Here is a 16,209-nt window from a genome sequence, read left to right on the forward strand (position 1 = left end):
CAGCCTGGATGACCCAACGCTTCCTGAAGCTAAACATGGCTAAAACTGAACTTCTAATCTTCCATCCCCCGAACATCCCCTCTTCTCCCACTATCTCCATCAGTATTGGTGAAACCGAGATCACCTCCACCGACCAAACGCGCTGCCTTGGTGTCATCATTGACTCCTCCCTCTCTTCACCCCCCACATTCGTGCTCTCTCACAGTCTTGCCGCTTTCACCTACGCAACATCTCACGCATCAGACCATTCCTCTCCACTGACGCGACCAAAATTCTCATTCACTCTCTTGTCATCTCCCGCCTTGACTACTGCAACATCCTTCTCTCCGGGCTACCTCTCACCCGCCTCGCACCTCTCCAATCCATTCTTAACGCTGCTGCTAGGCTCATCTTCCTCTCCCGCCGCTCTACCTCCGCCTCCCCCCTCTGTCTATCTCTTCACTGGCTCCCCATTCCTTTCCGAGTTCTCTTTAAACTCCTCACCACCACCTACAAAGCTCTCTCCTCCTCCACCGCTCCTTACCTCTCTTCACTGATCTCTATCCACACTCCCTCCCGTCCTCTTCGCTCCATCACTGACCGCCGACTGACCTCTCACCTAATCACCTCCTCCCACTCCCGTGTCCAAGACTTCTCTCGCGCTGCCCCCCTGCACTGGAACAACCTCCCGCCACCCATCAGGCTTTCTGATTCCCTTACCTCCTTCAAGCGCTCCCTCAAAACCCACTTTTTTCGACTAGCCTATCCCTCCTCCTAACCTCTTTTGATCCTCTTATCCTGCCTCCGTCCCCTCCGTTCCTACTTATCCTATTGTTTTTCGTTCGTCCACCCACCTATTTTTAGTATGTTAACTCTTATGAGTAGGGCCCTCCTTCCTCACGTACTCACCCTACCTCTTTACCTCACCTGTGCTCCTGTCCTGTTCTTCCCTTCCTCTACTTCATCTTTAGTCTCCTTGACAATTTTGACACCTACTTCTGAACTGATGCTGATTTTAGTTCTACCAGCTATACCCCCATTTATACTGTATTTTTCAACACACCCTGTACGTTACCTCGTCATTTTTTTTTGTTTGCTATGTACGGCGCTGCGGACACTTTGCGGCGCCATATAAATAAACGTACTACTACTACTACTACTCCCACAATTCACGGCATCCACCCATGACCCCTCCTCCCGTAAGTCGCGGACACCCCTCACCTCCTCCCCCCCCCCCACCGCCGCGATTCACGGCAACCCCAGGATTAAATGGCACATGCAAACACTGGCACGGCTATGGTCGACAATGAAAAAGGTTGACATGAGTTTTTGAAGATTTATTTTTCTTTTTTGAATGTTTTCATATTCATTCTCATGTGTCGACATGGACACTTATGTCAACATTTACATGTGTTGAACTTTCTGTGTTTATTTTTTCTTGTGGCGATTCGCGGCACCCCCCGCGACCCCCCTCCCGCGATTTGCAGCACACCCCCGCAATTCGCGGCACCCCCGGTGACTCCCGCGATTCGCGGCCCCACCCCGTGACACCCCCCCCTCCTGCGATTCGCGGCACCCCGCGACCCCCCCTCCCACGATTCGCGCCAGGCCCCCCCTCCCGCGGTTCACGGTGCCCCCCACGACCCCCCCTACCGTGATTCCCCCACCCCTGACCCCCCTCCTGTCATTGCGGCAACCACCCGCCCCCGCGACCCACCCTCCCGCGATTCACTGCAACCCCCGCGCCCCCCCCTCCCACAATTCGCGGTACCCACACCCCCCGCGACCCCCCCCCTCCCGCAATTCACTGCATCCACCCACGACCCCTCCTCCCGTAATTCGCGGACACCCCTCACCTCCTCCTTCCCCCCCCACCCCCGCGCGCGATTCACGGCAACCCCAGGATTAAATGGCACATGCAAAACACTGGCACGGCTATGGTCGACAATGAAAAAGGTTGACATGAGTTTTTGAAGATTTATTTTTCTTTTTTGGAATGTTTTCATATTCATTCTCATGTGTCGACATGGACACTAATGTCAACATTTACATGTGTTGAACTTTCTGTGTTGATTTTTTCTTGTGGTGATTCGCGGCACCCCCCGCGACCCCCCTCCCGCGATTTGCAGCACACCCCCCGCAATTCGCGGCACCCCCGGTGACTCCCGCGATTCGCGGCCCCACCCCGTGACACCCCCCCTCCTGCGATTCGCGGCACCCCGCGACCCCCCCTCCCACGATTCGCGCCAGGCCCCCCCTCCCGCGGTTCACGGTGCCCCCCACGACTCCCCCTACCGCGATTCCCCACCCCTGACCCCCCATTCCTGTCATTGCGGCAACCACCCGCCCCCGCGCCCCACCCTCCCGCGATTCACTGCAACCCCCCGCGCCCCCCCCCCCCCTCCCACAATTCGCGGCACCCACACCCCCCGCGACCCCCCCCCTCCCGCAATTCACGGCATCCACCCACGACCCCTCCTCCCATGATTCGCGGACACCCCTCACCTCCTCCTTCCTCCCCCACCCCCGCGCGCGATTCACGGCAACCCCAGGATTAAATGGCACATGCAAAACACTGGCACGGCTATGGTCGACAATGAAAAAGGTTGACATGAGTTTTTGAAGATTTATTTTTCTTTTTTGGAATGTTTTCATATTCATTCTCATGTGTCGACATGGACACCGATGAAGTGCCACACTTATGTCAACATTTACATGTGTTGAACTTTCTGTGTTGATTTTTTCTTGTAGCAATTTTTTTCCAGTGACAACTATGAACTATGGGCACGTCAACCTACACATCATCAACCAATTCTTTGTATAATATATAACACCTGTTCTGTTTTACTGTAGGTGTTTTAAGTCAGACCTTTTACTGCTACTATTACTGTTTATGTAAATGCATTCTGAATGACAGCAACATCCTACCATCCTTCTACAAGAATATATAACCAACTAGGTGATTCATCGCGCCCCGTGCCCCCCTCTCCCGCAATTCACGGACCCCCCGCGCACCCCCCCTCCCGCGATTCGCAACCCCCCCTCGCGCAATTCACGCCCCCTCCCACGCTTTGCGGACCCTCTCCCGCGATTCGCCGACACCTGCGCCCCCCCCTCCCTTGATTCACGGCACCCCCCGCGCCCCTCCCGCAATTCACGGCACCCCTAGGCCCCTCTTTAGTCCCCCGTATACTCACACACCCCTATCACTACCCAGCTTCCTGCTCTCCTGAACCCGTAACTTCTATCACTGGGGAGTCGCTGACGCTGTTTTGCCCACATGCCCCTATCATGCTTCATAGCCCAGCCTCCTGCTCTCATGCACCCAAACTCCCCACCCAGTAGGAGGAGACACTGACTAAGGGCTGTTTCACACAGTACGGTTCCTGCCGCACAGTGAAATCCCGTACGGCCAGGGAGCCGTGCCGCACTCAGCAGTTGTGAATGGACACTATTGTGTCCATTCACACGGGACGGCCACGGCCCGGCCCGCACGGCTGCAGCCGGATGCCCCCACTGGAAGGGACGGCTGCCGGGCTGTGGCCATCCCTGCCATTATAAAATTCTTAGTGCGGCGCGGCTCCTGACCGTACTGGGATTTCACCGTGCGGCAGGAACCGTACTGTGTGAAACAGCCCTAAGGGCCACCATCCTGTACTGCCACGCTGGACCCTCACCCACTGGCAGAAGCTGCACAGTATCTCCCACCCTCCTCTTTAGTCCCCCTTATGCCCACACACCCCTATCACTACCCAGCCTCCTGTTTTCCTGTGTCGTGACCTCCGCCAGTTGGGGAGCCGCTGACTCAGAAACACCCTACTATACTCTTGCACACACACACACCTAAACAACATGCACACACAGTCCCCCCCCCCACACCCACAAATGTCACTGTACCATCCACACTATCAATGTACATCTTACTCTGTTACCGCTTTTTAATTAAACAAAACAATACACACCCCTTCCACATCATATGCTCTCTATTTAACACATTTCACCTATAACTCAAGTTGCAATACAGGCCATTTTTCATACAATTCTAACCATCTTTCTCATATGCAAATGTTCACAAATTAAGGGGGCGCAGCCCCTTACGACGGTGTGAATCACCTAGTCAGTATATATATATCACATGTGAGGGGATCACCCAGCAGTATATATATCACATGTGAGGTGACCACCCAGCAGTGTATATATCACATGTGAGGGGATCACCCAGCAGTATATATATCACATGTAAGGGAACCATCCAGCAGTATATATATATATTATGTGAGGGGACCACCCAGCAGTATATATATCTCATGTGAGGGGATCACCTAGCAGTATATATATCTCATATGAGGGGATCACCCAGCAGTATATATATCACATGTGAGGGACCACCCAGCAGTATATATATATATATCATGTGAGGGATCACCCAGCAGTATATATGTATATCATGTGAGGTGACCACCCAGCAGTATATATATCACATGTGAGGGGACCACCCAGCAGTATATATATATATCATGTGAGGGGATCACCCAGCAGTATATATATATCATGTGAGGGGACCACCCAGCAGTATATATATCTCATGTGAGGGGACCACCCAGCAGTATATATATATCATGTGAGGGGACTACCCAGCAGTATATATATCACATGTAAGGGGACCACCCAGCAGTATATATATCACATGTGAGGGGACCACCCAGCAGTATATATATATCATGTGAGGGGACCACCCAGCAGTATATATATATCATGTGAGGGACCACCCAGCAGTATATATAATATCATGTGAGGGGACCACCCAGCAGTATATATATCTCATGTGAGGGGACCACCCAGCAGTGTATATATCACATGTGAGGGGACCACCCAGCAGTATATATATCTCATGTGAGGAGACCACCCAGCAGTATATATATCTCATGTGAGGGGACAACCCAGCAGTATATATATCTCATGTGAGGGGACCACCCAGCAGTATATATATCACATGTGAGGAGACCACCCAGCAGTATATATATCACATGTGAGGGGACCACCCAGCAGTATATATATCACATGTGAGGGGACCACCCAGCAGTATATATATATCTCATGTGAGGGGACCACCCAGCAGTATATATATCTCATGTGAGGGGACCACCCAGCAGTATATATATCTCATGTGAGGGGACCACCCAGCAGTATATATATCTCATGTGAGGGGACAACCAGCAGTATATATATCTCATGTAAGGGGATCACCCAGCAGTATATATATCACATGTGAGGGGACCACCCAGCAGTATATATATCACATGTGAGGGGACCACCCAGCAGTATATATATCACATGTGAGGGGACCACCCAGCAGTATATATATCTCATGTGAGGGGACCACCCAGCAGTATATATATCTCATGTGAGGGGATCACCCAGCAGTATATATATCTCATGTGAGGAGACCACCCAGCAGTATATATATCACATGTGAGGAGACCACCCAGCAGTATATATATCTCATGTGAGGGGACCACCCAGCAGTATATATATCTCATGTGAGGGGACCACCCAGCAGTATATATATCTCATGTGAGGAGACCACCCAGCAGTATATATATCTCATGTGAGGCGACCACCCAGCAGTATATATATCACATGTGAGGGGACCACCCAGCAGTATATATATATATATCATGCGAGGGGACCACCCAGCAGTATATATATATATCTCTTATATATTTAGCCAGATCTGTCACTCAACCCCTGTGGAGAACGTTCCTGTGTAGAACAGTTTCACTTTCATGTGTCTGACGTTCCACCCCCTTGACATCACCTCCCCCCGCCCAGCCAGGGCTACAGTACACGCCCACCATCCACCATTACTCCACAGCCACCATTACTCCTCCACATCCCTACCCTCTGCCAGGACCCCCGCGACCCCCCTCCCGCGATTCGCGGGACCCCCCGCGACCCCCCCCTCCCGCGAATCGCGGGACCCCCGCGACCCCCCCTCCCACGAATCGTGGGACCCCCGCGACCCCCCTCCCGCGATTTGCGGAACCCCCGTGACCCCCCCTCCCGCCATTCGCGGGACCCCGCACCCCCCCTCCTGCGATTCGGGGGACCCCCGCTTTCCCCCTCCCGCGAATCGCGGGACCCCCGCTTTCCCCCCTCCCGCGAATCGCGGGACCCCCGCTTTCCCCCCTCCCGCGATTCGCGGGACCCCCGCGACCCCCCCCTCCCGCGATTCACGGGAACCCCGCGACCCCCCCTCCCGCGATTCGCGGGACCCCGCGAACCCCCCCCCTCCCGCGATTCGCGGGACCCCGCGAACCCCCCCTCCCGCGATTCGCGGGACCCCCGCGAACCCCCCCTCCCGCGATTCGCAGGACCCCCGCGAACCCCCCCTCCCGCGATTCGCGGGACCCCCGCGACCACCCCGGTATCCGGACTATTGTTAGACAGCACTTACATCGACAGCCATTACATCGACACCATTAGTTCGACAGCTCAATAGGTCGACATGGTTTTAGGTCGACATACCATTAGGTCGACATGTCATTATGTCGACAGCTCATTAGGTCGACATGTTTTTAGGTCGGCACTGCCATTAGGTCGACAGTGTCTATGTCGACAGTCAAAAGGTCGACATGGGTTTTTTCACTGTTTATTGAGCCGACATGTGCCAACAGGCGGTATTTCATGCCCTACTATCCACACTAGGGCGTGGTGGGAGAATAAAATAGTGTGCCGAGCGCAGCGAGGCACCGTGCCCGAGACATGACATGTCGACCTAATGGTATGTCGACCTAAAACCATGTCGACCTATTGAGCTGTCGAACTAATGGTGTCGATGTAATGGCTGTCGATGTAAGTGCTGTCTAATATCCGTCCCAGACCCGACCACCCCCTCCCGCGATTCGCTGGACCTCCGCGACCACCCCCTCCCGCGAAACGCGGGACCCCCGCGACCCCCCCGCAAATCGCGGGACCCCAGCGACCCCTCCCTCCCGCGAGCCCCCTCCCGCGATTCGCAGGACCCCTGCATCCTCCCCTCCCGCGATTCGCGGGACCCCCCCTCCCGGCATTAAAAGGGCCCCCCACGACCCCCCCTCCCACGATTCACGGCACACCCCCCCCTACTGTGATTTGCGACCCCCCTCCCGCAATTCGCGCCGCCCCCTCCCGCAATTCACGGAACCCCCCGTAGCGCCCCCCTCCCGCGATTTGCGGGCCCCCTCGGCACTTCTCGCGATTTGCGACCGCCCCCTAACTCCCACATTCGGGGACCCCACCTCCCGCGATTCATGCCCCCCTCACGCAATTCACGGCACCCCCCACACCCCCCTTCCTGCGATTCGCAACCCCCCACGACCCCCCCTCCCGCGATTCACGAAACCCCCGTAGCGCCCCCCTCCCGCGATTTGCGGGCCCCCTCGGCACCTCTCGCGATTTGCGACCGCCCCGTAATTCACACATTCGGGGACCCCCCCTCCCGCGATTCATGCCCCCCTCACGCAATTCACGGCACCCCCCATACCCCCCTTCCTGCGATTCGGAACCCCCCACGACCCCCCTCCCGCGATTCATGCCCCCTCCCGCGATTCACGGACCCCCGCACCACCCCCCTGCGCCCACCCTCCCTTGATTCATGCCCCCCTCATGCAATTTACGGCAACCCCCCACACCCCCCCTCCTGCAATTCGCAGCCCCCCCACGACCCCCGCCTCCTGCGATTCATGACCCCTCCCGTGATTCACGGACCCCCGCACCACCCCCCCTTGACTCACAGCACCCCACGCGCCCCTCCCGCAATTCACGGACCTCCGCAACCCCCCTCCCGCAATTCACTAACCCCGACAACACCCCTCCCGCAATTTGCGGACCCCCCTTCCCACGATTCAAGCCCCCCCACGCCCCCGCCCACGATTTGCGGACCCCCGCCCCCTCCCGCTAACCGCGGATCCCCACACACCACCCCCCCTCCCGCAATTTGCAGACCCCCCAGACCCCCTTCCGGCAATTCCACCCCCCAGCCGACCACCGCGGCCCCCGCTCCCGCATTTCACGTACCCCCGTGACAATGGGGGATCCTGTACCACCACAAGCAGGTACCGCCCCTAGGTGGGAAATCCGGCCCTGGCTGCCGCACTGCAGGTTTCCCCACTGCCCTCTGCACCAGCGCCACAACTTTTATCAATGTCTTGCCCACATACCACTATTATACAGCCTCCTGCTCTCATGCACGCTCACTCCCTCCCAGTGGGAGGAGACGCTCACCCACTGCCGGGAGCTGCATACTGTCCCCCACCCTCCTCCAGTTCTAGGGATGCCCATTGACCATCAATGATTTTCAAATAATCGATGGTTTATGGCCGATGTTGAATACTTTTGCCATCAATGTGGGAGGACACTGCCCTGCCTCCTGTTCTCCTGCCCCGTAACTTCCGCCAGTGGAGACCCGCTCACCCTGTGTTGCCCACATTCCCCTATCATGCTTTACCGCCCAGCCTCCTGCTCTCATGCACCCTAACTCCCACCCAGTCGGAGGAGACACTGACTCCTGTATTTCTGTGCTGCCACGCTGGACCCTCACCCACTGGCAGAAGCTGCACAGTGTCCACCACCCTCTTTAGTCCCCCGTATGCCCACACACCCCTATCACTACCCAGCTTCCTGCTCTCCTGAACCGTAACTTCCACCACTGGGTAATCGCTGACGCTGTGTTGCCCACACACCCCTATCATGCCTCATATCCCAGCCTCCTGCTCTCATGCACCCTAACTCCCACCCAGTAGGAGGAGACACTGACTCAGGGCCACCGTCCGGTACTCCTGTGCTGCCACGCTGGACCCTCACCCACTGCCAGAAGCTGCAATACAGGGCATCTTTCACACAGTTCTAACCATATTTCTCACAATACAAATGTTCACAAATTAAGGGGCGTAGCCCTTACGCCGGTGTGAAGAGCGCCCGTAGGGCGCGATGAATCACCTAGTATATATATATATATATATATATATATATATAGGTACTTTTTTCCTAGCACGGCCACAATTGTATGGATCGTGTACCTTTAAGTTAAGGTACACGATCCATACGATGGACCCGATTTCCTTTGAAATCAGGTCCATTTGGCCGGCTAGGACAAAATATCGGGGGCATCGCGTCGGTCGGGACCATTAACAATGGTCACGACGCGACCGACGCGATGCCCCATAGGCTTCAATGTTAAAAAATATTTTAACATTGAAATCGTGTCGGGAAAGGTAAAATATCGGGGGCATCGCGTCGGTCGGGACCATTAACAATGGTCCCGACGCGATGCCCCCGATTTTTCCATAGGTTTCAATGTTAAAATATTTTTTAACATTGAAATAGTGAGAAAATGTGAAAAATGTGAAATGGGCCAATATGACCCATTTCACATTATAGATGTCCCCGTCGTCACCCCACGATAGACGCCAACCCGAAGCGTGGCGAGCGCAGCGAGCCCGCGAGGGGCGGCGGTGCGCGTCCTCCGACCTTTTCATTCCCCTACTATCCACGTCGGCGTGGAGGTGAGAATAGAATAGTGTGGCGAGCGCAGCGAGCCACCGAGCCCGAAGCGTGGCGAGCGCAGCGAGCCCCGTGAGGGGACGCGTATAACTTCACAGGTATTGAATCCAATGTAAAATCGGTCGGTCGCGTCGATCGCATGCGATCGACCCGATTTTTCCGACATGACCACCCCGATGTAAATCGGTGTGGCCGTGCTAGGAAACAAGTACCTATATATATACTGTATCTCTCATGTGAGGGCTGACATGCTGGTCCCTAAGCACAGAGCGCACCTATAGAGCGCAGGGACAGCTGTGTGATGCAGCCACTGTGTGAAAGTCACCTAGCGCATCAATGTCACCAGGTCTCTTGTTATTGATCCCGCAACATTACAACTTGCTGACACCATCCAATTTAACCTATTGACATTCTATCACTGTATCCCCCCACCTGACATCTGCTTGATCCCCCTGAGGCTGGTAATAAAATTTAATTGACAATATTTATGTATCTCTGACCTTCCATAATTACTTTAGCCCCTGGGGGGACAGGAATAATGTCATTTCATATATCCGTGCATATCTCCCAGCATGACCCTCTCCAGGAGGACACATTGCTCTGCTCCTGCACTTCCCTCTTAATGTATGATCATCACCTGTACATCACCTGTACTCAGGGGTTAAAGTGAGCCGGAACGGGGCGGAACTGCGTTCCGTCAGTTCCATTTTGGAGGCGGAACGGTTCCGCCACCGTCCGCTTCCGCTCACCTTGCCCCACTCACAGCCAGTCCTACCATAATGCGCCGCTGCCACATTGTCAGGATGCGCCGATTGCAGCAATGGACACGGACAGCGCCATTACATATAATATTTGGCACTGTCCGTAAGCCAATAGGAGCTCAGAGTTCGCAAGCCAATCAGGCAGCAGCCTGAACCACGAGAGCTCCAATTGGCTCGTGAGCCCCTGTTTCATACATTTTAAATGTCCGCTGTGTGAATGCGGGAACCGAGGAGCAGGAGCAGCGCAGCCTCGACCAAGCAGGTGCAGAACACCGTGAGAGGATTGGAGCGCAGCGGCCGCGATCTACCATAGAGCAGCATTCACAGGAGAGCAGCGGCAGTCAGCAGCTGTTGTGGAGCATAAACGCAAACCAGTGTCGGCCAGGGAGCAGGACATCCGGGAGGCCAGGGAACAGGAGACCCGCTGATTATAGTAAGAATGTGACCTGATTTCTCCCACTAACACCTGTTACCAACCCACCGCAACCTCACCCCCTCTCGCCACCATCACCAAATCACCCCCTCTTGCCCTCTGTCAGCTTGCTTCACATCAGCTCACCCCCTCTCACCTCACCCCCTTTCGGTCCCCTCAGCTCTTCCCATCATCTCAGCCCCTCTTGCTCCCATTACCTCCAGCCCTCTGCAAACCGCCCCCCCCCCCATCATCTCACCCCCTGTCAGCTCAACACCCCCCCTCTGTTCATCTCACCCCCTCCTTTCCCCCTGTCTCCGTGCTCCCTCTGATACTGAGCATGTAACCCCTGGCCCTTGGTATGTAACCCTTGGCCCTGAGCATGTAACCCCTTGGCCTGAGCATGTAACCCCTGGGCCTGAGCATGTAACCCCTGGGCCTGAGCATGTAACCCCTGGCCCTGCGCATGTTACCCCTGGCCCTGCGCATGTTACCCCTGGCCCTGATCATGTAAACCCTGGCCCTGATCATGTAAACCCTGGCCCTGATCATGTAAACCCTGGCCCTGATCATGTAAACCCTGGCCCTGATCATGTAACCCCTGGCCCTGAGCATATAACCCCTGGCATCAAGCAAGAAAACCCTAGCAATGTAGGTATGCGGCACTCATGTGGCATAATATGTAATGAGCATTACTATGTGTGGCATATTGTGTAATGGACATTAAGGTGTGTGGCATAATGTGTAATGGGCATTACAGTTTGCACAATCTCGTCCCACAAAGCCATGCCCTAAATTTTTGCAGCGCGCCTTTGGCGCGCACGGCTACTTTATTTGGGGTGGGGTTGGGTTGTTTTGCACTATGGGGCTTAATTTGAATTAGGGGTGGTATTATGTGTGTGTCCCGCACTATTTTTTTCATGGGTGTGTGGGATAGGCCTGAAATGTGAAACTTGCAAGGGGGCACCGAACACCAGAGCACCCACCCTGGCGTTGACATGTGGGGGAGGGGGGGGGGGGTGGGTGGAGGGTGATGAAGTGAGTTCCACCACCTCTCCAGGACCACTTTAAGCACTGCCTGTACTTATACTATGCATTATCCCAGCGACAGTACTGTGTGCATTATTCCAGCGACCGTACTGTGTGCATTATCCCAGCGACTGCACTGTATGCATAATCCCAGCGACCGTACTGTGTGCATTATCCCAGCTACCGTACTGTGTGCATTATCCCAGCTACTGTACTGTGTGCATTATCCCAGCGACTCTACTGTGTGCATTATCCCAGCTATTGTACTGTGTGCATTATCCCAGCTACTGTACTGTATGCATTATCCCAGCGACTGTACTGTATGCATTATCCCAGCTACTGTACTGTATGCATTATCCCAGCGACTGTACTGTATGCATTATCCCAGCGACTGTACTGTGTGCATTATCCCAGCTATTGTACTGTGTGCATTATCCCAGCTACTGTACTGTGTGCATTATCCCAGCTACTGTAATGTATGCATTATCCCAGCTACTGTACTGTATGCATTATCCCAGCTACTGTACTGTGTGCATTATCCCAGCGACTGTACTGTATACATTATCCCAGCTACTGTACTGTGTGCATTATCCCAGCTACTGTACTGTGTGCATTATTCCAGCTACTGTACTGTATGCATTATTCCAGAGACTGTACTGTGTGCATTATCCCAGCTACTGTACTGTGTGCATTATCCCAGCAACTGTACTGTATGCATTATCCCAGCGACTGTACTGTATGCATTATCCCAGCTATTGTACTGTGTGCATTATCCCAGCTACTGTACTGTGTGCATTAACCCAGGTACTGTACTGTATGCATTATCCCAGCTACTGTACTGTATGCATTATCCCAGCTACTGTACTGTGTGCGTTATCCCAGCTACTGTACTGTATGCATTATCCCAGCTACTGTACTTTGTGCATTATCCCAGCTACTGTACTGTGTGCATTATTCCAGAGACTGTACTGTGTGCATTATCCCAGCTACTGTACTGTGTGCATTATCCCAGCGACTGTACTGTGTGCATTATCCCAGCGACTGTACTGTATGCATTATCCCAGCGACTGTACTGTATGCATTATCCCAGCTATTGTACTGTGTGCATTATCCCAGCTACTGTACTGCGTGCATTAACCCAGGTACTGTACTGCATGCATTATCCCAGCTACTGTACTGTATGCATTATCCCAGCTACTGTACTGTGTGCATTATCCCAGCTACTGTACTGTGTGCATTATCCCAGCTACTGTACTGTGTGCATTATCCCAGCAACTGTACTGTGTGCATTATCCCAGCGACTGTACTGTGTGCATTATCCCAGCTACTGTATTGTGTGCATTATCCCAGCTACTGTACTGTGTGCATTATCCCAGCGACTGTACTGTGTGCATTATCCCAGCGACTGTACTGTGTGCATTATCCCAGCGACCATACTGTGTGCATTATTCCAGCGACCATACTGTGTGCATTATCCCAGCTTCTGTACTGTGTGCATTATCCCAGCGACCGTACTGTGTGCATTATCCCAGCGACCGTACTGTGTGCATTATCCCAGCTACTGTACTGTATGCATTATCCCAGCTACTGTACTGTGTGCATTATCCCAGCTACTGTACTGTGTGCATTATCCCAGCGACTGTACTGTGTGCATTATCCCAGCGACTGTACTGTGTGCATTTTCCCAGAGACTGTACTGCGTGCATTATCCCAGCTACTGTACTGCATGCATTATCCCAGCTACTGTACTGTATGCATTATCCCAGCTACTGTACTGTGTGCATTATCCCAGCTACTGTACTGTGTGCATTATCCCAGCTATTGTACTGTGTGCATTATCCCAGCTACTGTACTGTGTGCATTATCCCAGCTACTGTACTGCGTGCATTATCCCAGCTACTGTACTGTGTGCGTTATCCCAGCTACCGTACTGTGTGCGTTATCCCAGCTACCGTACTGTGTGCGTTTTCCCAGCTACTGTACTGTGTGCATTATCCCAGCGACTCTACTGTGTGCATTATCCCAGCTATTGTACTGTGTGCATTATCCCAGCTACTGTACTGTGTGCATTATAACAGCGACTGTACTGTATGCATTATCCCAGCTACTGTACTGTATGCATTATCCCAGCTATTGTACTGTGTGCATTATCCCAGCTACTGTACTGTGTGCATTATCCCAGCTACTGTACTGTGTGCATTATCCCAGCTACTGTACTGTGTGCATTATCCCAGCTACTGTACTGTGTGCATTAACCCAGGTACTGTACTGTGTGCATTATCCCAGCTACTGTACTGTATGCATTATCCCAGCTACTGTACTGTGTGCATTATCCCAGCTACTGTACTGTATGCATTATCCCAGCTACTGTACTCTGTGCATTATCCCAGCGACTGTACTGTATGCATTATCCCAGCGACTGTACTGTATGCATTATCCCAGCTATTGTACTGTGTGCATTATCCCAGCTACTGTACTGTGTGCATTAACCCAGGTACTGTACTGTATGCATTTTCCCAGCTACTGTACTGTGTGCATTATCCCAGCGACTGTACTGTGTGCATTATCCCAGCTACTGTACTGTGTGCATTATCCCAGCGACTGTACTGTATGCATTATCCCAGCGACTGTACTGCATGCATTATCCCAGCTACTGTACTCTATGCATTATCCCAGCTACTGTACTGTGTGCATTATCCCAGCTACTGTACTGTGTGCATTATCCCAGCTACTGTACTGTGTGCATTATCCCAGCAACTGTACTGTGTGCATTATCCCAGCGACTGTACTGTGTGCATTATCCCAGCTACTGTACTCTGTGCATTATCCCAGCGACTGTACTGTGTGCATTATCCCAGCGACTGTACTGTATGCATTATCCCAGCTATTGTACTGTGTGCATTATCCCAGCTACTGTACTGTGTGCATTAACCCAGGTACTGTACTGTATGCATTTTCCCAGCTACTGTACTGTGTGCATTATCCCAGCGACTGTACTGTGTGCATTATCCCAGCTACTGTACTGTGTGCATTATCCCAGCGACTGTACTGCATGCATTATCCCAGCTACTGTACTGCATGCATTATCCCAGCTACTGTACTCTATGCATTATCCCAGCTACTGTACTGTATGCATTATCCCAGCTACTGTACTGTATGCATTATCCCAGCGACTGTACTGTGTGCATTATCCCAGCTACTGTACTGTGTGCATTATCCCAGCAACTGTACTGTGTGCATTATCCCAGCGACTGTACTGTGTGCATTATCCCAGCTACTGTACTGTGTGCATTATCCCAGCTACTGTACTGTGTGCATTATCCCAGCTACTGTACTGTGTGCATTTTCCCAGAGACTGTACTGCGTGAATTATCCCAGCTACTGTACTGCATGCATTATCCCAGCTACTGTACTGTATGCATTATCCCAGCTACTGTACTGTGTGCATTATCCCAGAGACCGTACTGTGTGCATTATCCCAGCTACTGTACAGTATGCATTATCCCAGCTACTGTATGCATTATCCCAGCTACTGTACTGTGTGCATTATCCCAGCTACTGTACTGTGTGCATTATCCCAGCTACTGTACTGTGTGCATTATCCCAGCTACTGTATTGTGTGCATTATCCCAGCTACTGTACTGTATGCATTATCCCAGCGACTGTACTGTGTGCATTATCCCAGCTACTGTACTGTATGCATTATCCCAGCTACTGTACTGTGTGCATTATCCCAGCTACCGTACTGTGTGCATTATCCCAGCGACCGTACTGTGTGCATTATCCCAGCGACCGTACTGTGTGCATTATCCCAGCGACCGTACTATGTGCATTATCCCAGCTACTGTACTGTGTGCATTATCCCAGCGACTGTACTGTGTGCATTATCCCAGCTACTGTACTGTGTGCATTATCCCAGCTACTGTACTGTGTGCATTATCCCAGCTACTGTACTGTATGCATTATCCCAGCGACCGTACTGTGTGCATTATCCCAGCTACTGTACTGTGTGCATTATCCCAGCGACTGTGTGCATTATCCCAGCTACTATACTGTATACATTATCCCAGCCACTGTACTGTGTGCATTATCCCAGCGACTGTACTGTGTGCATTATCCCAGCGACCGTACTGTATGCATTATCCCAGCTACTGTACTGTATACATTATCCCAGCGACTGTACTGTGTGCGTTATACCAGCGACTGTACTGTGTGCATTATCCCAGCAACTGTATGCATTATCCCAGCGACTGCACTGTGTGCATTATCCCAGCGACTGTACTGTGTGCATTATCCCAGAGACTGTACTGTATGCATTATCCCAGCAACTGTACTGCATGCATTATCCCAGCTACTGTACTGTGTGCGTTATCCCAGCTACCGTACTGTGTGCATTATCCCAGCTACCGTACTGTGTGCATTATCCCAGCTACCGTACTGTATGCATTATCCCAGCGACTGTACTGTGTGCATTATCCCAGCTAT

This window comes from Crinia signifera, chromosome 3 (genome assembly GCF_055691185.1).
Source record: "Crinia signifera chromosome 3, ASM5569118v1, whole genome shotgun sequence".
NCBI classification, from domain to species: domain Eukaryota; kingdom Metazoa; phylum Chordata; class Amphibia; order Anura; family Myobatrachidae; genus Crinia; species Crinia signifera.